This window comes from Aquarana catesbeiana, linkage group LG01, assembly GCF_042186555.1.
Source record: "Aquarana catesbeiana isolate 2022-GZ linkage group LG01, ASM4218655v1, whole genome shotgun sequence".
Taxonomy (NCBI): Eukaryota; Metazoa; Chordata; class Amphibia; order Anura; family Ranidae; genus Aquarana; species Aquarana catesbeiana.
Genome location: NC_133324.1, coordinates 135,735,967 through 135,749,798, shown reverse-complemented (window position 1 = coordinate 135,749,798; position 13,832 = coordinate 135,735,967). Strand labels below are relative to the sequence as shown.

At 46.0% G+C, this 13,832-nt stretch overlaps 1 protein-coding gene across 1 annotated transcript in view; it reads right to left on the bottom strand.

Annotated features, from left to right (window-relative positions):
• The window catches only part of ANKRD31 (ankyrin repeat domain 31), a 105,965-nt gene extending 100,464 nt beyond the window's left edge, over window positions 1-5,501 (bottom strand). Inside the window, exon 1 of the mRNA XM_073633546.1 lies at window positions 5,420-5,501. The gene's annotated coding sequence lies outside the window, so the exon portion shown is untranslated. The remainder of the gene's footprint in view (window positions 1-5,419) is intronic.
• Between the last annotated feature and the right edge of the window lie 8,331 nt (window positions 5,502-13,832).

The following is a 13,832-nucleotide window of genomic DNA, read 5'->3' as shown; positions in this document are numbered from 1 at the left end:
GTGTTAGCAGGGAAAACCAAGGCCTGTTCGGCCAGTATGGTGCTATTTTCACTACCTCGATGGCTTCTGCTCGGAGTCTCTGCAAGAATCTGAGGATGATTGGGTTTGGAGTAAATGCATATGCTCTGCTGAAGCTCCACTGTTCTGTTTAGGGAATCTACTCCGAGAGCTTGGTTGCAGAGGCCCCGCGTATAAAACTTCTGGAGTTTGAAGTTGCAGGGGGATGCAAACAAGTCGCCTTCAGGGTGGATGCAAGGGTAGGATCTACTTGAATGTCTCCGCATGGAGAGACCACTTGTTGTCCAGTTACGTATGGGACAAAAAGTCTGCCTGGATGTTCTGGGCCCCGGGGACATAGGCTGCCGAGATGTCTGCCAGGTTCCTTTGGGCCCACGTCATAATCAGCTCCAATTCCCGAAGTAGGGAAAGGCTCAGAGTCCATCCCTGTTTCTTCACTTAGTTGACTGCTGTGGTGTTGTCTATTCTCAGCAGTACAGATTCTCCCTCTCTCAGGTGGCGGAAGGCATGGAGAGCGTGGAAAGCTGCCTGTAGTATCAGGACGTACAATACCAGGATGTGCGGCCAGAGGTTCCATATGCTCTGAGCGATCTCTGATTTGCAGTGAGTCCCACCATCCAGTATTGCTGGCATTGGTCGTGACTGCGACCCAGGAAACGGAGGCAATGGAGTGGCATCTGAGCAGATTCCTGCACTGTAGCCACCAGAAGAGGCTGTCCCTCATGCTCGAAGTTATGTGAATGCGCTAATCGCGTCTGTCCACCGTTGGAGAAACTCTCTCTGGAAGGGACATAACCGCCAAAGGGCCCATTTAACCATGGGGCCATCAAGACCATTGTGCTTATTATTCTGAGGCATTGACAAGCCCTCAACCATGGGGAAGCCAGGGCCAGGTGTACTCTGTCCCGCACTAGATTTTCTCCAGAGGCAGGGAGATTGTATTCTCGGCTGTGTTGAACTGGACCCCTAGGTAGACTAAGCGTTGTATTGGTTCTAGGTGACACTTGTCTGAGGTTAAATAACCAGCCAAACTCTAGAAGTGTGGAGATGACTTTAGCCTTGTGATGTAGGAGCTGCTCTCCGTCTTGAGCCAGTAAGAGAAGGTCGTCGAGATAATGATGCAGGCGTATGCCCTCCATTCTGATGAGGGCTACCACGGCTATAAGAGCTCTCGAGAGGACCCAAGGTGAGGTTGAGAGTCCGAAAGGGAGGCAGGTGAACTGGAGATGCTCTCACCCCACCACAAACCAGAGGTATTTGTGGAACACACAGGCATGAGAAGTAGGCATCCTTTAAGTCTGTGGAGACTAGCCAATCGCCCGGCTGGACTGCCTGTTGAATTGCAGAGAGAGTCTCCATTTTGAACTTTTTGTTTTTGATGAACTTGTTTTGATTCTTGAGGTCTATTACTGGGCGCCATGAGCCGTTTTCCTTCTGAACCAAGAAGAGGGCGAATACATGCCCTGTAACTCTTCGCCCTTGGGCACAGGCACTGTGGCCCCCCGAGCCACTAGCGACTATACGTAGGACAACAACACCTGCTTCTTTTCCTCTGAGTGAGGTAACGGTGTAGGGGCGAACCTGAGAAGGAGTGTTTGTAAAGGACCATGTATGTCCTGAGGAGCCGGTTTTGATGGTCCAGTAGTCTGAGACTGAGGCCGCCCAGACACGCCGAAAGTGGAGCAGGCGCCACCACCACCTGGCATGTCTAATCGGGCCCAATTCCAAAAGGACTTGATAGGCTCACATCTGCCTGGGCCTCTTTTCCACCTTCTCCTGAAGTTCCGGCCTAGGCTATAAAACTGTGCATCCCTTGCCCATTCTGTCTTCTTGACTGGGGCCTCTTCTGGCCAAAGAGGCGTTTGTCTTGGGGCAGGAACCCTGACTTCCCACCAGTGGATAATGTCCACGGATGCTTCACCCAGGAAGACCAATGCCAACTTAAACTCCTGTATGGCGGAGCCCCTGGCTACCTCTTCTGAGATGCTTCTGAGTACTGTGTTGACATTCTCCACCCAAATTGCCTTGGACATGGCTGCCAGGGCTGGTTTGCAGGCCATTCCTGCCATCACATAGATTCTTTTAAGATCCCCGTCAATCCTTCTTTTGGGATCATCCTTGAAGGACACGGCATCTTCTAGAGGAACAGTGACATGTTTTGCCAGTCTCATTATGGCTGCATCAAAAAGAGGAGCGGCTTCTAGATGTTTCATGCCCTCACCTTTGAAGGGATAAAGCCTCATAGATTTGCTCGACAGGGAGGTTCTCTTGTCAAATTTGCCCTACTCCTCCAAGAAGATATCCTTCAATTCAGCCAAAAGTGCTTGAATAATTTCCTTTGTTTAGCTGGCGGAGTCGCTTGTTCTTCACACTTTAGGGCCTCGTTGATCGCTTTAATCAAGGGTGAGACTACAGAGAAGTCAAAGCCCCCAAGGAATTCAACACCCTCCACATCACTATCCAAGGATCTGGAGAATGCATAACCTGGCTGAGATGACTGCAGGTCCTCTTGAGCATCCCCAGCAGGAGAGCCTGACCTAGTTGTAGTCTGGCTTGACGTGTGGGTCATACCCCATTCTTTCAGGGACTATTGTACCAAACGTTTTACGAGAGACTCCATTTGTTGCTTGTTCATTTCTCTTTCCCCAACCGCCCAGGTATAACATTGCTTGCATGGCGATTTGCCCTCCGGTACCTGAGTCCCAAATCCCCAGCAGGCTCTTCGATCATAGCGGCTGTCATGGCAGTGGGTGCGGTGTCTGGAGTAGGAATTAAAACTTCTACCCCACGGTGATGTCCTCTGGATCTGGATGATGAATGCCAACGTTGCAGCCTGGCAAGGTCCCTGTCTTCCCGTGCTGACATCTGGCGATCCGACCTGGAAGCTTTTGGCTTTGACAAACAGAAGAGAGAAAAAGAGAGATGATAGAAATGGGTGCAATATAAGCAAACCTCAATTTTGCCCTGCCAGTCGGACTCAGACTCCCACACGCATCCCTTATGCGTGAGGGCTGGCTGCAAGGAGGCGGTGACTTGTCCATGGTGTGCAGGGAGGGATGAGGACTATCCTGTGCACCCTTTGTGGAAGGCAGAGATCAGGGTTTAAAAAAAAAAGTTTCATTCACAGATCAAGGTAACACTCCGTTACCAGTTACCAATTATGTGTATGACCAAAAAGAGGTCACCAAAAATGATCTGTGAAAATATTTATCTGAGCAATATGTGTATACATCCTCAGAAAATGACCACTAGGGTAAAAAAAAAAAAAAAAACCCATAAAAGGAGCATATTTATACAGCAGTTAAGCTGACATTCACCAAACATTTAGGTCCCATTCAGACCAGAATGCTGTACAGGAGACCCGCCTTCTGTGTGTTTCCTGCACCACATTCAAAACACACTGGGTATGTAATTTCCTGCAGGTGTCAATGTTTTCCTAACAACACCCCAAACACATATCACTAATGCAGTGCATTAGCCTGCATCACATTGCATGGCACTGCAATACCATGCGGTGGGGTTGCAGTGTGCTTTTAAAAGTAGTGCATGCACTACTTTTGGTGCCAGTGCAATTTCAGTCTATTTAAATGAATGGGCTGAAAATCACACAGCACTGAATCGAACAGGAATGCCGACAACGTTCCTGTGTGAATCAGTTGTGAACTTTCTGTGGGTGAACCTGCCCGCTGCATGTGTCTTAAATGAGAGTGATTTGAATTTGGTTTACTTATGGATAAAGTAGGGAAGAGTTTGCGGTCTGTGGAATAAAAGAGTGATTAAAAAGCCAAAATGGTTGTCATCAGAACAGGATGTAAGGAAAAATCCTTCAAAGGGGCACCCCTTGGAGTGAAAGCCTAACTTTGACATATTGGTATAGCAGAAACAGGACACTAGCAGCTTTAAAAAAAAAAAAAAAGCTGACAAGGGTTGTAATCACACCCTACTCTATTCAAAGCTATTAACCGCTTCAGCCCCGGACCATTTGGCTGGCCAAAGACCATAGCACTTTTTGCGATCGGCACTGCGTCGCTTTAACTGAAAATTGCGCGGTCGTGCGACATGGCTCCCAAACAAAATCAACGTCCTTTTTTCCCCACAAATAGAGCTTTCTTTTGGTGATATTTGATCACCTCTGCGTTTTTTTTTGCGCTATAAACAAAAAAATAGTGACAATTTAGAAAAAAAAAAAATGCATTATTTTTTACTTTTTGCTATAATAAATATCCCCCAAAAATATATTAAAAAAAAACAAACATTTTTTCTCCTCAGTTTAGGCCAATACGTATTCTTCTACATATTTTTGGTAAAATTGCAATAAGCGTATATTGATTTGTTTGCGCAAGTTATAGCGTCTACAAAATAGGAGATACATTTATAGCATATTTATTAATACTTTTTTTTTACTAGTAATGGCGTCAATCAGCGATTTTTATCGTGACTGCGACATTATGGCGGACCCTTCGGACAATTTTGACACATTTTTGGGACCATTGGCATTAATACAGCGATCAGTGCGATTAAAAATGCATTGATTACTGTAAAAACGTCACTGGCAGTGAAGGGGTTAACACTAGGGGGCAGTGAAGGGGTTAATGTGTGTCCTAGGAAGTGTTCTAACTGAAGGGGGATGTGGACTGTGCAGGGAAACTAACAGATCACCTGTTCATACTCTGTATGAACAGAGGATCTGTCAGTTCTCCCCTCAGAGAACTGGGGCGCCCCCTAGTGGCCGCCTATGGTACCGACGTACCTTGACAGCGATTCGCCTGCCTGTGCCATTCTCCTGCAGTATAAGTGTTTCATTTATGGAGGGCTGCCATCTAGTGTCTGTAGATACCTTAAAGCGGAATTCCACCCAAAAGTGGAACTTTCGCTTTAAGCACTCCTCTACCCCTTACATCCCACATTTGGCATGTAATTTTTTTAGGGGGGGCAGAGTGAGTGCCTAGTTTTAAATGGGACTTCCTGTCCCACTTCTGACTATGGGTCACCTAGGCGACTCCTCCTCTCCCCCTAGGCAACCACTGGGGAGTAATACACCCTATGCAGGAATTTCAATTGGATCCACCTACCTCTGGCTGAAATCATAAGGGGTAGATATTGGGCCAAGCAATGAAGGATAGAGGCTTATCTAACTGCGCAGCTGTTAAGAGAAATTCCACTGGATAAGAAAGAAATTCAAGCGGGAAGTTAATTTGCTGTGTTGCATTTGGGAGAACCACCAGCTGCCTTTTTTTTAATTTTACTTTGCACGTGATTGGGTATCCTTTGCAAAGTCAATTTTTACCAAGTTCACTAAGCTAAGGGAACATTCTCTTCCAAATGAACAGCCTATTTGCCTTTAGTAAACCAATCCCATTGTATTTTATATTGCATGGAAATTAGACGTCAAAACTTATACCTGCATCTTCAAGAGTATGAACTTCTGCTGCCAGTAGTGTTCTTTGTTTACTTTCTGTCTCTTGCAAGATAGTCATATGTTCCTGTGTAAAAACAAACATTCAGTATGAGGCCAGCCAATCAAAAGAGTACTAGCAGTAATCATAATTCCCCCCTCATACCAAATCCCTACTGTTGAGACAAGAGAATTCACAAGCCGCTTGCAGCTATACAGATGTAATGTATGCTGTTCTGGAACTGACCCAATATGAAAGCTGGGGCTGTCATATTGAAACTACACTGTTCTACACATCTCACACACATGCTGAAATCTGAGTTGCCCTACAAGTGCATGGTTGTGTTCAGGAAAGTGTTGACCTCCACAGGTTACAAATCACAGACGTATAGGTTAATAAATGAGCACTAATGGACAACGAAAAGGTTTGCACAGAAATGTACAAGCAGAAAATACCCCACATTTACATGTTTCTTACACAGGTTTCTTATACGATCCTCTTATTCAGGGGCTGATGACCTGTCAATAGCAATCCACCTATCAACTCAACTTTGCCTTGCTAGGTTATCTTTTTTTTTTTTAAAGTGCACTGCACCCTGGTGATATTGTGCTTGCGCAGTACGAGTCGCCGGAAATAGCCAAAGCTGAATAGCTGTACACGGTGCCTGTAACAGGGCCCCTCGCGGGGTCGCTTTGCTCGCCACGCTTCGGGCACGGCCTCGCTTTGCTCAGCACTTTTTTATTCTACCTCTAAGTCCACTTGGATGGTGGGGCTTGAACCTGGACTCAGGGCGCAGGCGCCGTGTACAGCTGACTCAAGGTTTTCAGCTTCGGCTATTTTCGGCAGCTCCATAGTCGTTCGTACTGCGCAAGCGCTGTGCCTGCGCAGTACAGGGGGGTCCTTATCCGCCGGGGGAACTTTCTCAGCAAGACACCCTGACCTAATACATTCCAGCTTGTTATGTATTGGAATAATTTTGAGGCATCCATGATAATTTTTAAGCAGATGCACATTGTAAAGGCTATTTCACTAACTGATTGGATTATTAGGAATCCACTAGGGGTGCAACGGATCGTCACCGATCCGTGATCCGAACGGGCCAGGCTGTTTGGATCGGCACACCCGCGATCCGCGGAGCGCTCCGCGGCCATGGGTTTTAGGAAAGGCCACGGCTTCGGCCTAGCTCCGGAGCCGCGGCCATCTTGGTACACCCGGCGGCGCTCAGCTGCGTGCTGACGTCATCACCCCGCCCTCAACTCGTGGGTCCGGCGGCTGGCTTGGCAGCGCCGGCTTCTCTTGACACTAAGGTCAAACTAACAGCACTGTAATGTATACAGTGCGGGGGGACATGTGGCTGTATTACAGTGGAGGGGGGGGGGGCGTGTGGCTGTATTACAGTGGAGGGGGGGGGCGTGTGGCTGTATTACAGTGGGGGGACATGTGGCTGTATTACAGTGGGGGGACATGTGGATGTATTACAGTGGGGGGACATGTGGCTGTATTACAGTGGGGGGACATGTGGCTGTATTACAGTGGGGGGACATGTGGATGTATTACAGTGGGGGGACATGTGGATGTATTACAGTGGGGGGAGATGTGGATGTATTACAGGGGGGGAGATGTGGATATATTACAGTGGGGGAGATGTGGATATATTACAGTGGGGGAGATGTGGATATATTACAGTGGGGAGATGTGGATATATTTTTTTTTTTTGTTGATCCGAAAATGATCCGATCCGTGACTCTGATCCGAGGAACGATCCGAACCGTGAGTTTTTTGATCCGTTGCACCCCTAGAATCCACAGTAATATTATACATTTGCATGTGGCTGTTTATGAAAGGATAATACGTTTGTAGGTATCCCCAATGCCTGAGACTGCTCGGGGAAAGAATCAATTCACTTAAATGAATTTTCCCAGAGCTGTGGAGCTCCAGGGGAGTGTTTTATACAGTATATTGCACCTTACACATAATGGGGAACTAAAAACATTTGACAGATTGAAATTCGAGTATGAGTTACCAAATCGAATGTTCTTCAGGTACTTACAAATCCGTCACATTTTTAGAGCACAATTCCTCTCTGGCAATCTCCAATTGGCCAATAATCCCCTTACGGAAGTAATTAAAAGCTCTGATCCCAAAACCTGATATCTGTCTTCTATATTATGCTGTTACTCCCCCTGTCCTCCACGTCAGCGTATATACACTGAAGGCTAGATGGGAGGGAGACGTGGAATCCACGGAGGATGAGGAGTGGAGTGATGGCTTAGATACCTATAAACTAGTATCCCCCAAACTATCTGACTGCTTGACCCAGATATATACTGTACAGTATATTACACCAAGCTTACCTCACACCACTTAGAAAATCTAGGTACAAAGAGATCAATCTGCCGGCTGCCTGATGTGCAACCAAGAAACAGGGACATTTTACCACGTAATCTTGAGTTGTCCAAGAGTGCAGGGTTTCTGGACCCAAGTGGTACAGTTTGTTTCTACATGAAGCCCTTCTAATGCTACAACCCAAACCGTGCCTTCTGGGTCTTTTCCCAGAGCCAGACATGGATAAATTCACTAAAATCTTCCTGAATGAAACACTCTTCTCTGCACAGAAAGTTATAGCCAGGCACTGGATGAGATCCGACCCACCTGAATTTAACCATTGGATGGTGGAAGACAACAGCAGTTTACCTTACAAAAAACTAATGTACTCACACAAAGGCTGCCCGTCAAAATACAACAAAATCTGGGACAGATGGCTACAGGCCCCCGAAACCTGTAGTTAACCAGCTGACCCTCTTTTACATGCAATTGTCCCTCCGAGGTCTCCACTAATAAGAGAAGGAAATCGTGGGAAGGGAGATCATATGTGTGTATAATGTACCATATTACTATATTACCTGTAATGACTTATGTGTCTCACATTACTGTATGTTCTACAATGGGATGTCTTTTTGCAATAACTGTTTGTAATATTGTCAAGTGTATTTGACATTTATTTTGCATATATTTTATATGTTCATTTGTTCTTTATTTTGTTCTAATAAAAGACTCTGTTTTAAAGTAAAAAAAAAAAAGAATTTTCCCAGCCAATTGTTACTATTTTCCCCTGTGACATGCAGCTTCTGTATTATTCCTCCACCCTCCCTCATAGACACAGACACACGTTTGCCCAATGTCAACTTTTTGTTAAACGTTTGTTCATTTATGGAGGGCTGCCATCTAGTGTCTGTAGATACCTTAAAGCGGAATTCCACCCAAAAGTGGAACTTTCGCTTTAAGCACTCCTCGACCCCTTACATCCCACATTTGGCATGAAATTTTTTTAGGGGGGGCGGAGTGAGTGCCTAGTCTTAATTGGGACTTCCTGTCCCACTTCTGACTATGGGTCGCCTAGGCAACTCCTCCTCTCCCCCTAGGCAGCCCCTCCCTCTCGGCAATTTTCTGGGACATGTCACAGGTCCCAGTAGTTTGCCTGTCCACTCGGAGAGCGCAGCGCGACTCACGCATGCGCAGTGCGTGCCCGGCCGTGAAGCCGCAAGTTGTCATGGCCGTGTGCCCACAGTTTCAATGGAGGCGCCGCGGAGAGGAGGAGGAGAGGAGCAAGGCTTCGTGTGGCCACATCGCTGGACCGTGGGACAGGTAAGTGTCTGTTTATTAAAAAATGTCAGCAGCTGCACTTGTTGCTGACTTTTAATAAATGAAAAAAAGCCTGACACTCCGCTTTAAGAGTGCAGATGTACTTTTCGAAAGATTTTTTGTTGTTTGTTTTACGATAAATAGTACATGGTAGCCAGAAATACAGCTGAAGAGTAGATGAGAAATTACTCAAACATGTGGCTTCCTTTGAGTGTAACTGTAGAATTACAGTTGCAGGGACCTAAACCATGTGCTACATCTGACCTATTCTAAGACATTTCAAGCATAGTTTTCCCACTTGATATGATAAAATACCTCTTGAGGGGTGTACAGTTCAAGGTGGAGATCTAACAGTTGCATTTATCAAAGGAGAATGGACACACATTGGACATTTCACTGTATAAAGCAATGATTAGGTATCAAGGGCAGAAACAAATCAGACTTGATCATACCTTTGCGCAGTTAAAACAGAAGTATGTTTTTTTTATTTCAGAATCATACTTACCTGGGTGGAAGCAGCATTGGTCCGATGCTGCATCTGTCTTCCCCTGGCTCTAAGACTGAGAGCCAAGCGATCAAACACCACCAATCGCTCGCTTCTCAGGGATCCCTAGGCAGAGAGCTGATGACTGTCACCACTGTCTGCTCTGCCCATCCCCCCCTGCTCACTGGAGCGCTGGGCTATGGAGGGGACAGGAGTGGCTGGATCAGGCTCTCAGCAGCTGAGAGGCTGAGCTGGGTGTTGGTCCAGGCTTGTGAGCAGATCCCGACTTCTTTGTCGTGACCTTGTCCCAGCCTGGACTGGCATTGTGGCATCACCCAACAGTGGGCTTCAGCTTGCTGTCTGTTGAAAACGGCTCAAAGGAGTTCAGAACAAACTGCACTCCTGTAATCCACAGGAGAAGTACAGCCAAATAAGCTTTGACTGTACTTCTCACTGGTTCACACCTGCCAGGTTCACACCTATGCAAGTTACAGTTTGCATACTCCAGGGGCATTTTGCATTTTTCAATACACATTTTTGATCCATTGAATTCAATGGAACCAAGAACCAGAAAAAAGGCCCTGGCCCTTTTCAAAAAATGCATAGATGAGAACATGACCCATAGGAAATCATGTTAAATTGACTGTAGTGTGTTTCTGCATAACTGAAAATGCACAAAAAAATTCATAGGTGTAAACCAGGCCTTAAAGAGTTATGAAACTCAAATTGTTTTAAAAATTAAAATAACAAACATGTTATACTTACCTGCTCTGTCCAGTGGTATTGCTCAGAGCGGCCCCAATCCTCCTCTTCTGGGGTCCCCGGCGGCGATCTTGGCTCCTCCCCTTCTGCGGGACTACCATAGCCAGCCGATCCTGAGCTGTGTGTCTATGGAGCCGCACTCCATAGACTTACACAGTGCGATTTAGGTCCACCCCCCAGGAAGTAAGGGGAGAAAAGATGCAGCCCTGCACAGCACTGATCTCTTCTCCCCTCTCTTCCCCTTCACATGGGTAATGGGGGGGTACAGGGTAATTAAAAAGTTTTTTACCTTAATGCAAGCAATACATTAAAGTGATTGTAAAGGGTTTTTTTTTTTTCTTTTTTTTTTAAATAACAAACCTGTTATTCTTACCTGCTTTGTGCAAAGGTTTTGCACAGAGCGGCCCCCAATCCCAGCCCCGGATCCTTTTGGGGTCCCCTGGCGGTGCTCCTGGCCCCATCTCTTTATCGAGTGCCCCCCCGGAGAGCCGCTTTCAATGGGGGCTCTTGTGCAGGCACGGTCCCAAGTCCTGCTGCTGCGTCCATTGACACAGACAGCAGGACTTGGCCCCGCCCCTGTCTCCCGTGTCACTGGATTTAATTGACAGCAGCGGGAGCTAATGGCTCCCGCTGCTATCAATCTGTTCAATGAGAACCCGAGACAGCGGCTGGAGCTGCTGGGTTTGTCCTTGACACTGGAACGATCGGGTTCAGGTAAGAAAAAGGGGGCTCTGGGGGGCTGCTGCAGCACAAACGTTTTTTCACCTTAATGCATAGAATGCATTAAGGTGAAAAACCTCGAGATTTTATAACTCCTTTAAGGTATAAAAAAACGCTTTTAGGTTTAGTAACACTTTAAGATAAAAAATGTCCACTGATTGACTGCTATGAGTTAAATAAGCATGGTCACAATATCCTTCATCAACTCACTTAACTTTTCAATTTACAAAGTATTCATGTTAAGAAACAAAAGCTCTATATTACTTTTAGACAAATGACTAAAAAATAAAAATAAATGAATGTCTCACCACACAGGGAAAATTGAAAAAAACTAAAATAACCTGAGCAGAAAAACTGCTCCTGAGAGTTGCTGTGTAGCAACTTGCTAGAAACAGAGTGTCTGTTCATAAATACATAACAAATACAAATAAAGAAACAAAATACAATTGATAGCTATACAGATTTCAGTTTGTAAGGCCCCTTTCACACGATCGGACCGTTCAGGTCCGCCTGTCAATTTTGACAGCGGACCTGAACGGGCGATCCATGTTAGTCTATGGAGCGTCAGATGTCAGCGCAGACATGTCCGCTGACATCCGACCCCGTCCGATCCGCTAAAAGCAGACGGATGGCCCTACGTCCAGGTCCGTCACTGGCGGATCGGGTGAGATCTGACGAAAACGGACATGCTGTCCGTTTTCGTCCAATCCCTCCATAAGCGGCGCTTGACAAGCCCCTCCCCGATCAGTGAGCAGAGAGGGACCTGTCATCCGCCGACTCAGCGGAAATCAATGGACTGATCTCCTGCTGAGCCAGCGGACCGAGGCGGGCTCCGTAGAAACGGAGTCCGCCTCGTGTGAAAGGGGGCTAAAAGGATTAATCTGGTATCTGGAGGCTGTGAGCAACTTCTAATTAGTGGTAAGTGGACATCAGGCTCAGCTAGGCTGTCTCCACTGTCAGGCTGGGAACCCCAAAGCTGTGAACAGAAAAGAAAGGAGAGGGGCGTCAAGCGGACTATAGTGTAATAAGCTAGTTTATAGTAGAGATCAGAAAAAGATAAAAGTTGCACTCACAACCAAAAGTAGATAAAAGCGTATCTCTCAAATCAGAATGCTGTCCAGGCATCTGAGGAGATGAAAGACCAGAGTGCATCTCCCTCTGTGGCTGCTATACCAGAGCTGCTGCAGCCAGGCAGAAGAACCACCGCTGCGGGACACAGAAAACACCGCCGGATGATGTGCTCACACTGCCAGGGCATGTGTAGTCGCAAGGGCTGTCAGGAAATGCATTTCAGAGACTAGGACCCACTGTGCTGTTACACCTGTTGAGTAAAATGTATGCTATGTATAGTCTTGGTAATGTTTACATAATTGGTTATTATACTGCCATCTTGTGGTTATTTTGCTTATAGCACCATCCTTTTCTGTTTATTATCTGTGTCCCCTCTCACATTATGATGTACTTTCCTTTCCTGTTCCTTCACTCTGTCTTGTGAGGAAGAGATGGCAACTTCTGTATAGGCCTCATGCCATCTGCTCGCATCTGGGAACACATTAACATGTTTTGACCTGCAGATACCATCTTTCATTCATCTGCCACATTTTGTTGTCTGCTATACCTGCTGCTTGCAATAAAACCCACGCTTATGGAAGAAACGGTGTCTGGTAAATATACCAAGCTATCTAATAAAGACTGCTGTGATTACATCTGCTTATACAGGCCAGGCATAGTGGTCTCAGCAACAGTTAAAGCGGGGTTCAACTCACATTTTTAACTTAATCTTACCCCCTTCAGTTAATTGCATAGAAGTTCAAATGCCGCACGAAAATTTTTTTTATCGCTGTAATTACCTTTATATTGTAGTTTATTGTGGCACTTCCTGTCTCTCCTCCCATGGGAGTAGGCGTGCTTATTGCCTTTCCCCGGCTTCCCAAGATTCAGTGCGGGAACAATGATCATGCGTGTGAACAAGCTGTGAATGAACACCATTCACCGCATCCAGGAAATCAATGCTTGTGGGCGTCACATGCCTACAAGCAAGATGGAAACAGCCAGCATCACATTTTTAAAGTTATTCTTCAGTACGAAAACAGACAGAGGCGGAAATATTACACCCAAACTGTGAGTATTATTTTGGGATTAGCAAAGTGTCTCAACGACCTAAAAAAAAAAAAAAAAGATTGGTTGCCGGACTCCCGCTTTAAGCCACTATTACAACAGTTGGAGTCAGAATAGTCAAAATGTGGTAGAATTCCTACAGCCTGCTGTGTAGATGTGTATGTTTAATCTGCAATCAAGCTCAGTGCCATCTGCCATCTTCTGAAAGCACATGGTTGCACAAGCTTACTGCACGTCATCTGTGAATGTTGAAAATTGTTTTCTGCATTGAACTGTGTATCCCACCTGTCTAAGCTGCTGTTCATCTTCTTAAAGAGACAGTAACCATTTTTTGCAAAACTTGAAAAAATGTCTAGACAAGCCTCCGAGCACTCTTTTATCGCTGAGTCAACACAGATGCATCATGCCTCTGACCACACAGATGTACAGGGAGCAGATTCTGCAGATATCACCGAGCAAAGTGTAAGACCCAAACGTACAATAATACCAACACGGAAACTTAGAGAAAACTACAAAACCACTAGAGATGAGCAATCTGTCAGAACTGTGGGACAAAACTGCATACTTCATATCAGTCTTGCCACGCTTCAATCAACAAGCTGAATCAAGAAACTCTACAGATCGCCTATCTGCAGCGTACAAACGCTACCAGCAGTTGCGGGAAAATACACAGTTTTTTTAAAGGACTCTAA